Raw genomic sequence first — 13,550 nt, forward strand, 5'->3', positions numbered from 1 at the left:
GCAGGAGGTTGGATTTTGGTTTCATGGATAATTGGGGCTTATACTGGGGTAGGTGGGACCTCTACAAACAGGATGGTCTTCTCCTGAACCAGAGGGCTACCAATATCCTGGGGGGGGGGATGTTTGCTAGTGCTCTTCGGGGGGGGGGGGGGGGTTAAACTAAGTCAGTAGGGGGATGGGAACCAAAATTGTAGTCCCAGTGTACAGGATGTTGAGAGTAGTGAGGTCAGGGATAGGGTTAAACGTTCGAAAGAGGCCACTGGAAAGCAAGACGCTGGTTTGAAGTGTTTCTACTTCATCGCCAGGAGCATCCGGAATAAGGTGGGTGAGCTTGCAGCATGGGTTGGTACCTGGGACCTCGATGTTGTGGCGATTTCAGAGACATGGGTAGAGCAGGGACAGGAATGGTTGTTGCATGTTCCAGGATTTATATGTTTCTGTTAGAACAGGGAAGATGGTAAAAGAGGGGGGGGGGGGGGTTGTTATTGGGTTACGGGTATAGGGTGGATACATGGGTTTGAGTAGGGTGATCATGGATCGGCACAACATCGAGGGCCGAAGGGCCTGTTCTGTGCTGTATTGTTCTATGTTCTATCTTTGGACTGCGGGAGGAAAACGGAGCACCCGCGCACACACAGGGAGAACGTGCAGACTTTGCACAGACAGTGGCCCAGCTGGGAATCGAACCTGGGACCCTGGAGCTGTGAAGAATTTACGCTAACCACCATGCTACCGTGCTGCCCAGATGCAGAGGAAAGCATTGCAAAGATGATTCTAGACAGGAGCGAGTGTAACAGGATAGTTATTATGGGGGACTTTAACTTTCCAAATATTGACTGGAAATACGATAGTTCGAGTACTATAGATGGGTCAGTTTTTGCGCAGTGTGTGGACGAGGGTTTTCTGACACAGTATGTAGACAGGCCAACAAGGGGCGAGGCCACATTGGATTTGGAACTGGGTAATGAACCCGGCCAGGTGTTAGATTTCGATGTAGGTGAGCACTTTGGTGATAGTGATCACAATTCGGTTATATTTACTTTAGCAATGGCAGGGATAGGTATATACCGCAAGGCCAGAATTATAGCTGGGGGAAAGGCAATTATGATGCTATTCGGCAAGATTTAGGATGGATAGGATGGGGAAGGAAACTGCAGGGGAAGGGTACAATCGAAATGTGGAGCTTTTTCAAGGAACAGCTACTGCGTGTCCTTGATAAGTATGTACCTGTCAGGCAGGGAGGATTTTGGCGAGCAAGGGAACCGTGGTTTACTAAGGAAGTTGAAGCACTTGTCAAGAGGAAGAAGAAGGCTTATGTTAGGATGAGACATGAAGGCTCAGTTAGGGCACTTGAGAGTTAAAAGTTAGCCAGGAAGGACCTAAAGGGAGAGTTAAGAAGAAAGAGGGTAGGACACGAAAAGTCGTTGATGGATAGGATCAAGGAAAACACTAAGGCTTTCTTTTGGTATATCAGGAACAAAAGAATGACTAGGGTAAGATTATGCCCAATCAAGGATAGTAGTGGAAAGTTGTGTGGAATCAGAGGAGATAGGGGAAGCGTTAAATGGATATTTTTCGTCAGTGTTTACACTGGAGAAAGACAATGTTGTCGAGGAGAATACTCAGGTTCAGTCGACCAGGCTAGCTGGAATTGAGGTTCACAAGGAGGAGGTGTTAGAAATTTTGGAAAGTGTAAAAATAGATAAGTCCCCTGGGCCAGATAGGATTTATCCTAGGATTCTCTGGGAAGCCAGGGAGCAGATTGCAGAGCCTTTGTCCTTGATCTTCATGTCATCTTTGTCGACAGGAATAGTGCCGAAAGACTGGAGGATAGCAAATGTTATCCCCTTGTTCATGAAGGGGAGTAGAGACAACCCTGGTAATTATAGACCTGTCAGCCTTACTTCAGTTGTGGGTAAAATGTTGGAAAAGGTTATAAGAGTTAGGGTTTATAATCACCTTGAAAAGAATAAGTTGATTAGCGATAGTCAACACGGTTTTCTGAAGGGTAGGTCATGCCTCACAAACCTTATTGAGTTTTTTGAGAAGGTGACCAAACAGGTGGATGAGGGTAAAGCAGTTGATGTGGTGTATATGCATTTCAGTAAGGCGTTTGTTAAGGTTCCACACGGTAGGCTATTGCAGAAAATAAGGAATAAGAAAATATGGAATTGAATGTGATTTAGCGGCTTTGGATCAGTAATTCGGTAGCTGAAAGAAGACAGCGGGTGGTGGTTGATGGCAAATGTTCAGCCTGGAGTTCAGTTACTAGTGGTGTACCGCAAGGATCTGTTTTGGGGCCACTGCTGTTTGTCATTTTTATAAATGACCTGGAAGAGGGTGCAGAAGGATGGGTTAGTAAATTTTCAGATGACCCGAAGGTCGGTGGAGTTGTGGATAGTGCTGAAGGATGTTATAGGATGCAGAGGGACATAGATAAGCTGCAGAACTGGGCTGACAGGTGGCAGATGGAGTTTAATGCGGACAAGTGTGAGGTGGTTCACTTTGGAAGGAGTAACAGGAATGCAGAGTACTGGGCTAATGGCAAGATTCTTGGTAGTGTAGATGAACAGAGAGATCTCGGCATCCAGTTACGTAAATCACTGAAAGTTGCCACCCAGGTTAATAGGGCTGTTAAGACGGCATATGGTGTGCTAGCCTTTATCAGCAGGGGGATTGAGTTTCGGAGCCACAAAGTCATGCTGCAGCTGTACATAACTCTGGTGCGGCCGCTCCTGGAGTACTGCGTGCAGTTCTGGTCACCATATTATAGGAAGGATGTGGAAGCTTTGGAAAGGGTTCAGAGGAGATTTACTAGGATGTTGCCTGGTATGGAGGGAAGGTCGTACGAGGAAAGGCTCAGGGAATTGAGGTTGTTTTCGTTAGAGAGGAGAAGGCTGAGAGGTGACTTAATAGAGACATATCAGATAGTCAGAGGGTTAGATAGGGTGGACAGTGAGAGTCTCTTTCCTCGGATGGTGATGACCAACACGAGGGGACATAGCTTTAAATTGAGGGGTGGTGCATATGGGACAGATGTCAAAGCCAGTTTCTTTACTCAGAGAGTAGTAGGGGTGTGGAACGCCCTGCCTGCAACAGTAGTAGACTCGCCAACTTTAAGGGCATTTAAGTGGTCGCTGGATATTCATATGAATGAAAATCGAATAGCGTAGGTCAGATAATCTTCAGATGGTTTCACAGGTCGGCGCAACATCGAGGGCAGAAGGGCCCGTACTGCGCTGTAATGTAACGTTATATTGGCTATTCTCCAGTCCTCCGGGACATCACCTGAATACATTGAGGATCCAAAGATTTCTGTCAAGGCCTCAGCAATTTCCTCTCTCGCCTCCATCAGTAACCTGAGGTAGATCCCATCAGGCCCTGGGGACTTATCTACCATAACATTTTTCACGGCGCCCAACACCTCATCTCTTTGGATCTCAATTTGACCCAGGCTATCTATACACCATTCTCCAGACTCAACATCCACCAGTGCCTGGGGCACTGAGCATATCAGTGTCCATCGCCAAGAATATTTGTGCACGGCGAGGAATACCAGGGATTCTTGAAAGGAAGACTGCCATTGGGTATCAATTTCGAGTGAACCGTCCGATACTGAATTCCCGCAAACGCTTCCGCCCTTTCCCGCCCCGCACGACAAATCAGCCCACCACCTCCACATCGCAACGCCGGTCCGAACCCCTGCATTTCGAGATGCAATCCTTCTCCCTAGACTGGGGATGCCCTGAAATGCCCCACCGCCGTGTACCCACTAACTGGGGAAAGCTCTCCCGGGGGCCTCCATTACCGAGAAAAAACCCCAGGGCCACCATTTCTAGAAATATCCCCAGCGACCACCATAATCGGGAGACACCCAGCGATAACCTAATTTAAGGAAGCCCCCACAGAGAGTCCCTAACTCGAGGAACTCTTCCTTTCGAACAACTGAATTGATGCACCATACACAGCACCGCCCCCCCCCCCCCCGCCCACCCCGACTCAGAAAAAAAACATCCTTGTCTTGAATCGAGAGAGCAGTACAGAGAGGGACACTGAGAAATTACAACGGTGACACTTTCCTGAAAGCATCTGTATCCGTTTCTGAAAATAGATCAGATGTGGCCTGTGATGAAATCACTCAAAATCTGGAGTTACAAGCCATCCATTCGTTTGCAGCAGTAGGCTGTGATTGACGTCTGCTGTAAAGCAGCTCCACGTTTATTCATTCACCTCCCTTCGTGATCGAATGACTCTTTAGTCTGAACCCTAATGTTGACAGACGTCAACGCCATCAAACAGAGTTAAGTGCATTCCAACCACTTACGCCTGTGATTGCAATGTAAGTCGGGGACCGGATAACCAATTCTACAACCCCCCTGCACCGTCATTCTCCAGTTCTAAGGATCGCAAATCACGTCGCTGGATTCGAAACAATTTCACCAAACTTCATTCTGCTGTGGTGGACCTCGCGTGGGGCCAAGTGGTTACCTCCTCAATGAATGTGCATCCGGCGTCTATGCGAGCGTCATCTTCATCTCCCGCCCCTCCTCTATCAGACACCTGCTTGGGGCCCCGTGGAATGGGATACCACTCCGCCAACAGATCCCCAAAAAGGGAACCCACAATGTAGCGCTCAGTAAGGATCTATAACAGACACATTAATTTGCATGCAGAAGGGATAATACCTAAGTGCACATGACTCCGAAGGATATGAATAGTGTTGGTAAAATCACATATAAAACAACAAAGTCAGATTAATACAAAGCAAAGTCATAGTCCTCGTTAGAATAGTGGTTAGTATCTCCGCTTGTCACGCGGGAGAACGGGGTTCAATTCCCCAGCGGGGAGTTTGTACCTGCCCTGGAAGTAAACGGCAATCCTTTTCAAAAGTGGCACATCAGCTGCCAAATCCGCCAAGGCACATCGCCCAAGAGATGCACTCGGCGGGGCGTCCTTGAAACATCTCTTTAGGGGCTGTTTAGCTCACATGGCTAATCGCTGGCTTTGAAAGCAGATCAAGGCAAGCCAGCAGCACGGTTCGATTCCCGTAACAGCCTCCCTGAACAGGCGCCGGAATGTGGCGACTCGGGGCTTTTCACAGTAACTACATTTGAAGCCTACTCGTGACAATAAGCGATTTTCATTTTCATTCAGGATAATCCGACTGATCCGAGGAATTTGCGTCGATGCATTTTAAAAGAAATGGAAAAGATAGAGTCACTACTGTAGTGATTTAGAAATCATTACTAAAGATGGTCATATCAGGCTCCCAGGGGACAAGCAGATATGAAGCATATTATTCGTAAAGGAGGAGAAGAATGTTAGGAAAATGCATGTCGATCTGCTCAGCATTGGTGAGAGGTAAACTCAGAATATCATGATTCAGAAGGAAGGGAGAAGATAATTGCAAATCCAACAATATTAGAACAGTTCTCTTACATTATCAACATCACCACTTCGTTTTAAAGGCAACGGTGTAGATAAGGTTAACACTGTAAATCTATTGTATCTTGGAATCTATCATTTGTTTAGTCCATGTGGAGTTCGCACATTCTCTTTGCGTTCGCGTGGGATTCGCACCCACAACGCAAAGATCTGCAGGTTAGGTTGATGGACACGCTAAACCGCTCCTTAATTGAAAAAAAAATGAATTAAAAAAATGGTTTGGAAAGTTACCACCTGTTCTGGAAAATACAGAGAAGGTGTCATTTGAAACATTGATGTCTGGCAATATCTGGTCTGAGAGGGTACAGGGAAAGAATAAACATTTTAAATAAGACACTTTCCCTGCCCTTGGCGCCTGTCTGTCTCCCGCCACAGCGCTCAGGCCCTCCCCCCACCATACCCCTTTAAGCCCCGTAGCCCACCATGCCCCTTTAAGCCCCGTAGCCCATCCCCTATCGGAGGTCCCGATTTTTCCCGCCAAAAAAGTATCAAGTGCGGGCTCCTCCTTCCCCCCCACCCACGAGGCAGCAGAATCAGGAGAGCAGAACGCTAGGGAGCAGCAGCTGGAGAGGTCAGAACGGAGCACAGAGGAAGGAGGACAGAAAACAGAGAACCAGCATGAGAAGAGAAGAGGAGGAGAGAGAACTCGGTCATGGGAAAGGCAAGGCAAGCAGCCGAGTATAAACTGTAATAGATCTAAAGAAGGCTAGGATTTAAAGTTAAAATGTTAAGGTGGGTCTGAAGGTCCCCACAACCAACCAGACAGCATCCAAAATCACTAATCTGTTTACCTTTCTGTAAAGAAAGTGTTTGCAACTTATTAAAAAAAGTATAATAATAAAATAACTTAACCTGAAAAAGTGGTTATTAGCTTACTTCACTTCCTTAATAACGCAGGACCCAGGACATCGATGCTATTAAGGGTAAGTAGGTAAAAATTTTCGGTGAAGGTATGGGTTATACCGGGGATAACTTGAAAAGATAGTTTGACCTGAATAGCACCCACAGAAGCCTGCATTGGAGTCAGGGAGTGAGAATCCCTGTTCACCATTTAGAATATTGGCCCTTTTTGGTATAGGGGGAATTCTAAGAAGAGTGGTGAATTTGCAAAAACATGGCGCCCAGCGTGGAGGCCTAGAATATTAGAAGTTTCTAGGTAAAGTGAGCCTAGAATATTAGAAGTTTCTAAGTAAAGCGGGGTTGGAATATTAGAAGTTTCTAACCGGCACAAAGGTTAGAATATTAGAAGTTTCTAGTCTATGTGTGAGTCAAACTTTACCTGCCGAGTTTCAGTTTGGAAAGTCATGTGCAATTGGCTTTTGTAAGGATATTCGGTGGATCGAGGGGACTGAAGCTCAGGTTGGGTGTGAAAATCAGTAGACTAGAAGATACTGACCCTGAGAAAAGTCTGCAAGACATTTTGGTGACAGCAGTAAAATCTTGCATCCATTACTGGTAAAAGACGCCAAAGAATAAATCATCCTCAGAGTAAGGCAGATTGTGCGGACATTTTCTGGAAAATAGGGACGCTTATCTTCGGAAACCAATAACCAATCGACCCTTAACTAAAACAGGAAGATAGTGCCTTGGTCAGCCTTGGATAGGGCCCAGAAAGGGTACTTATCCTTAATTTCAGAGTGCACCTGAAAGGGACAACCAGGAACAGAAGTAAAAAATCCGAAAAATGGCAATTAGGGTAATTCTCTTGCCCTGGAATAGAGTCAAGAGAGATGTAGCAATGAAACAGGAATGGAAGAAATTAAAAGAGCAAAAGAAATCCTGGAAAAGAGAGATGTATCCAGACGGAGATATCTCCTTCTTTGTTAGAGTGCCTAAAGCCCTGCAATATACAGATCCAGTAGGGATTCTTAATGCACTTTGTAAGTTTGCATTTGAAAAGCAAGCTGAATCACTAATCTTGTTCGGACACAGACAGAAGCATGCAGCTGCTCAAGTGGGCAAAGTGTGCTCCAAACTGAATAAAATCATTGACGAAGAAAACATGAAAGAAATAATACAGATCCCTAGTGAACACAAAAGTAACTCTGAAGTGGCAAACAAATATATAAAACAACTGCAGAAAAATGAAACATTAGAAATGGAAAATGACGAGGAATCAGTCCTAGAATCAGATAGCACAGTAAAAAAAGTAGGGTTTCAAACAAATGTGCCAAGTAAAAGTGCAGATGAATGAGAAAAGACAAGACTTATAAAAAAATTATACATAGGAGGAAAGCAGATCCACTTAGTGGAAGGAGACTTTACAAATGCCCAAAAGGACGTACAAGTTAATCCTTCCAATAGAAAAGGGAAATTAGGGGCAGGAATTTCAGGGGTATTGGCTCATAGATACAATCCGGACACAGCTAAAAATGGATAAGGAGGTAGTTCAAAGAGGAGAATTTAAAGAAGGGATAGTTAGAGCCACAACTCTGAGCCATGGGACAATGATTATACATGTGGTATCACTAAACAATTCCGGGCAACAGTATGGTATCATGGAGGAGACAGAAGTAAATCAAGCGAACATGGAAGGGATCCTGAGACTTAGTGTAGGGAGAGATATAGATATGACAGTATTAGGAGACGGAATATACAAAAATAACTCAAGGGAATCTCTGAGAGCAATAATAAAGATATGTGCATTAACCCCTCCAGTTAGGGCAGGTCAGATAATTAGGATTTGGCGAGAGCAATGGCCACAATTCCTTTTAGACACAGCAGGAACAAGACAGCAATCTGAATTTCAACTTAACCAAATGCCAGCACCCCTGTTAGAGATAGAAAAAACATATCCCAGTGCTTCAGATAGCCAAGAGAATTCGGACCCCTTTGAAAATTTCCCAAAGGGATACAATTTCCAATACCCAGATCCAAGTCCGTTTCAGGAAGAAAATTGGCCTCGGCAATCTGCCACACATAAAAAAGGAGCTTTTATCGATTATTTCTTTGAAACACAAGAAAGTGAAGAGGAACAAAGCCTAGTTGGGATTATTGCGCCTCCTGCGCTGGGACAGGAAGAATTATTAACCTCATCAGAGAATGAGGAAATATTAAAACCAAGGAGAAGAATAGGGGATAGAAAAAATTCTAAACCATTAGAAATAGGGGATTATAGTGATTACTGGAAACAACAACAACCTTCCACTTATCGACCAATAAATAAGGATTTACCGTATTATATGTATAATCCAGAAGCAAAAATGGTACACCATAGAGATCAGGAAGGATGGGAAAGAGAGGTTACATCTAGGGGACTTAAAATAGGAGAAATATTAGGAGGAAGTCAACAAATTGATTCTACGAAATTACTGGAATTACCAAACGTTACCCCTAAAGCTAAAATTTGGCAAATGAGCAAAGGCTATGACAGTTTCGGAAGAGCCATGAGTAGAGTAAGGAACAGCACAGAAACACAAGGCCAGATAATAGCAGCATTAAGACCACAAGAAAGGATACAGAATCTTCCAAGACCCCAAATAACTGCTCCTACTCCTATGGATAGGGCAAGTTATGCTCCACGAGATAGCCAAGTACCAATTGCAATGTTTGAAGAATATATAGAACCGGTGGAAGATTTTGTACAACATGGTACCCCCTATTTTGAGGAAGAACCGGTACAACGACAGATACATTTCTCAGAATATAGGAAACGAGATAGAGGTGCCCCTTTAAGAACACCATGCCCCAGAAGTGAGAAAGTAGTTCAGTCATTTACACCAGGTCCAGAGGAAGGACAGGGAGGTATGGTACCGTATAAAATAGTAGCAGCAGTAATGAAGACAGCAGGCCCAAAGAAACATGGGGAGAGTAGAATTGAGTATTCACAGAGGTAAAAACAGTTAGCGAAGAAAATGGGGGCATCAGGAGAATCCACCAAATTGATTGATTTACATACAGTGGGAGAAATAGTTACAGGCAAAGTCTCAGATTTAATAAATGAGTTAGATTTGGTAAATGAGAGAGCTAACTTAATGAAAGAACTGACAGAGGCAGCATATGCAGGGGAACACCTCACAACATATGTCGACCGAATATATGAGGTTAATAAGGAAGAGGGGGCCGATGTAGTCAGATTCCTGAGGGGATTAGGACCCAAGATTCCAGGAGGAAATAGCCTCTCAACAATACTGTTAACGACCTCCAGAAGAGAAATAGGAAGAGAACTGGTGAAATTTGATTTGGCAGGCAAAGCATTTAAGGATAAACACACAAAAGGGGAACAAAAAAGAGTAGCATCTGCCCAAAATAATGTTTCAACACAAAATGCTCAGATTAGACCACCAAACCGACAGATACCCGACAAATCGGAACAATATCGGGCAGCACGGTAGCATGGTGGTTAGCATCAATGCTTCACAGCTCCAGGGTCCCAGGTTCGATTCCCGGCTGGGTCACTGTCTGTGCGGAGTCTGCACGTCCTCCCCGTGTGTGCGTGGGTTTCCTCCGGGTGCTCCGGTTTCCTCCCACAGTCCAAAGATGCGCGGGTTAGGTGGATTGGCCAGGCTAAATTGCCCTTAGTGTCCTAAAAAAATAATGTTAATGGGGGTTGTTGGGTTACTGGTATAGGGTGGATACGTGGGCTTGAGTAGGGTGATCATTGCTCGGCACAACATTGAGGGCCGAAGGGCCTGTACTGTTCTAATTCTAATTCTAATTCTAAAAATCTAGCCCAACCAGCAATGCCACAACATGGGTATAATCTGCGGTCACAAGGGCCACCTCCACCACAAAATCTAGATTACTTACCAAGGGAACAATTCCTAGCCCTCAGTCTGGAGGAAAGAGACAGATTCATTGAGGATAGGAGAAGAAGAGCAGCTGGTCAGGGGAGGATTGAGCAAGGTAGATATCAACCACCAGAATGGTACCCGAGACCCTCGCGAGGGGGATTCCGAGGAAGAGGCAGAGGAGGCCCCGGTATAAATTGAAAGGATTCGGCTTCTCCCCTTAAACAGGCTATCCAAAATCAAACAACAGAAACAGACAAAGGAGAATTAGTAGTAGTATACAAGGGGGAAAGATTTATAGTGGACAGAGGGGCTGAGATATCAATGATAAGGGAAGAAGCTGGAAATCTGACAGGAAAAGAATACATAGTAGAAGGAGCATTAGGGAATAAGGATATTAGACCAGAAATTAGATTGGGAGAATTACTCGCAATATCAGGAACTGAGAATCTGATGGCAGGAAAAGATTTAATAAAAATAGATACTGGAAAAATAAGGATATTAAAACCAATTGATAACATGGAGGAAATAAGGAAACAGAAAGAGAAAAGTATTTTAAATGACGAAGCTTGGAAGAAGATGGAAGAAGTATTAATGGGAGCAAACCTAGCGATAGGTAAGAATGACACAGGTTTAATTAGCAAGCGGTTCCAACACACAATTCACGGTTGACATCACAGACCTCAAAAACAGTAGCCTTTGACCAGAGGAGCTAAGAGCGAGCTGGAGATAATAATCAAGGAATTGGAGCAGCAGGGGATTATTCAAGGGGTCACATATGCCTCAACAAATAGTCCACTTCAGGTAGTAAGAAAACCAGATGGTACATTTAGGATGGTAACAAATTACAAAGATTTAAATAAAGTCACAAAGAAGGACAAGAGATATTTAATAAATCCACAAGCTACCTTAGAGCAAGTCACGGGAAAAACTTACTTAACTAGTATAGATTTGGCGAATGGATTCTGGAGTGTTCCATTAGACCCAGACAGCAGGGAGAAAACAGCATTCACCTTCGGAACTAAGCATTATGTATATTGTAGACTGCCACAGGGATATGTTAATTCTCCGAATCACTTTCAGGCAATAATCAGGGAACTGATTAAAGATGATTTGGCTTTAGTATATATCGATGATATATTAATTGGAGATGACGATCAGGACAAACATGTGGAAAGAGTGGCCAGGATATTTAAGACACTTAGTGAAGCAGGCTTTAAAATAGGGCTAAAGAAATGTCAAATTGGGAGAAGCGAAGTCAACTATTTAGGTTATTCAGTATCGAAGGAAGGTAGAGAGGCCAGTATTGAAATGAGGAAGAAGGTAGCTGAAATTACTGCGCCTGTTTCGAAAAAAGGGGTTCAAAAAATAATGGGAATATTGGGATATCTAAGGCCAGTAGTGAAGGACTTTAGTCTTTATGCTAAACATTGAAAGGGGATTTTATTTGGACCAGCGAGGCCCAGAGAGGGTTAGATCAGTTAAAGACAGCAATTGCGATATCGGGACCATTAGTTGGGAGACAAGAAGAGGATGAATTAAGCATTAAATTAGACATATATAAAAATGGATATGGTATGGTGCTTGCTAATCATAGCAATCAGACACCTATCAAACATCTGACAGGAAACTGGTCGAGAGCTGAACAAAAGTTTTCAAACATCGAGAAATGTCTAGCAGCTATAACAAAGAGAATAGCAGAGATAGAAAACGTGTCGGGTGGTAAGAAAATTTATGTCACAACTGAGTTTTTGGAATTAAAGGAGCTAACCAAGAGACAGATTTGCCAGCAAGGCGCGAATACAGCTCGATGGGAAAGATGGGAAACCATTCTTCTAAACTCTGACTTAATGTTAAGTTAAAGGGACAGAAATTTGATGAACCAGTTAGTAAAACGGTGTTGGTGAATGCTTGGGTATTATATACTGATGGTAGTAAAGTCAAGAAGGACGAAGAGCAAGCAAGATGGGAATTCATTTTTTTAAATTCAGGAAAAATAGTAGTGGAGGAACAGGGAATAATCATTGGATCAGCTCAGACAGCTGAGGTAGAGGGAGTATTGCAAGGGTTAAAGGAGTGTCAGCAGAGAAAGCTGCAGGAAGTAACCGTTGTAACCGACAGCTTTTTCGTGCAGCAAGGATTGGAGAAAGATTTGAAGTTTTGGAAACTAAACGGTTGGACGAACGGTAGAAATAAACTACTGGAACAGAAAGAACAGTGGGAAGAGATAGATAAAATTTTAGCCGATATGGAAATCCAGACAATTCATCAAAAAGCACACACAAAAGGAACTGGGGAACTGTCTAAGTGGAATCAGGAAGTGGATGAATTAGCCAGATTTAGGACGATAATCTTGGGGACTCTTGGGAACACAGCAGCCGACCTTCAAATGGTAATTAAGCAAATACATGAAGCCACAGGACATGGGGGTCATGTTGTAGTCGCAAGGGAGTTGAAAAAGTTGGGAATTAAAATAGCCTATTGGAGACAACATTTAACTGCAGTAAGGAGAAAATGTGAGAGATGTATGGCCTGTGGAGGACAGAGAGAGAATAAAACATATGGGAGCATAAAAACTGAGAAACCAATGCAAGAATGGTCATTAGATTATGCAGGACCACTTTTTCCCAGAAGCAGCAAAGGCAATTTGTATTTTTTAGTCAAAGCTGATAGCTGCACGGGAGAAATTGACCTTAGAGCAACCAGCAAAGCAAATGGAGCCACGACCAAAAGGGTATTGGCAGAAATGATGACCTCCAGAAGTAGACCAGAATCGATCCGAATGGACAATGCGCCGAACTTTAGAAATAATACTGTTATTAACTTTTGTGCTGACAGAGGAATAACAATCAATTGGGCCGTGAAATATGCACCTGAGAGTAATGGAATGGCTGAGAGGTCTGTAAGAAAAGTAAAGAATTGGATCATAAAGAATCAGAATAATAAAGGCTGAGATAAAGACATTGAAAGAATAGTATTTGATCTTAATAGTAATCTCGGAATCTCTGTCTCCCAGGGACAAGGGGACCCAAGTGAATCTGGGAATTATCAAGTAGGAGACGAAGTTTGGGTGAAGCTACCAGCTAAGACTGCAGGGAAAATCATTCGTGAGACTGTAAAATGTAAAGACAAGATTGTTCAGATTCTGGGTACACATACAGTTGAATTAGAGAAGCATGGTGTCTGGAGCAAAGTAAATTGTATCACAATCAAAATACATGACCCAGTGAGCATAAGAGGAGTTTGAGATTCTTCGAATCTCACTCAGGGGTGCAATAACAGAAGAAGACTTAACAGGGCCTTAATTGTATGATGTACATCAAGGATATGGAAAATAAACCAGTTCAAAAAGAAATGGTGGCAAAAGAAATCCGG

The sequence above is a fragment of the Scyliorhinus canicula genome, chromosome 30, assembly GCF_902713615.1.
Source record: "Scyliorhinus canicula chromosome 30, sScyCan1.1, whole genome shotgun sequence".
Taxonomy (NCBI): domain Eukaryota; kingdom Metazoa; phylum Chordata; class Chondrichthyes; order Carcharhiniformes; family Scyliorhinidae; genus Scyliorhinus; species Scyliorhinus canicula.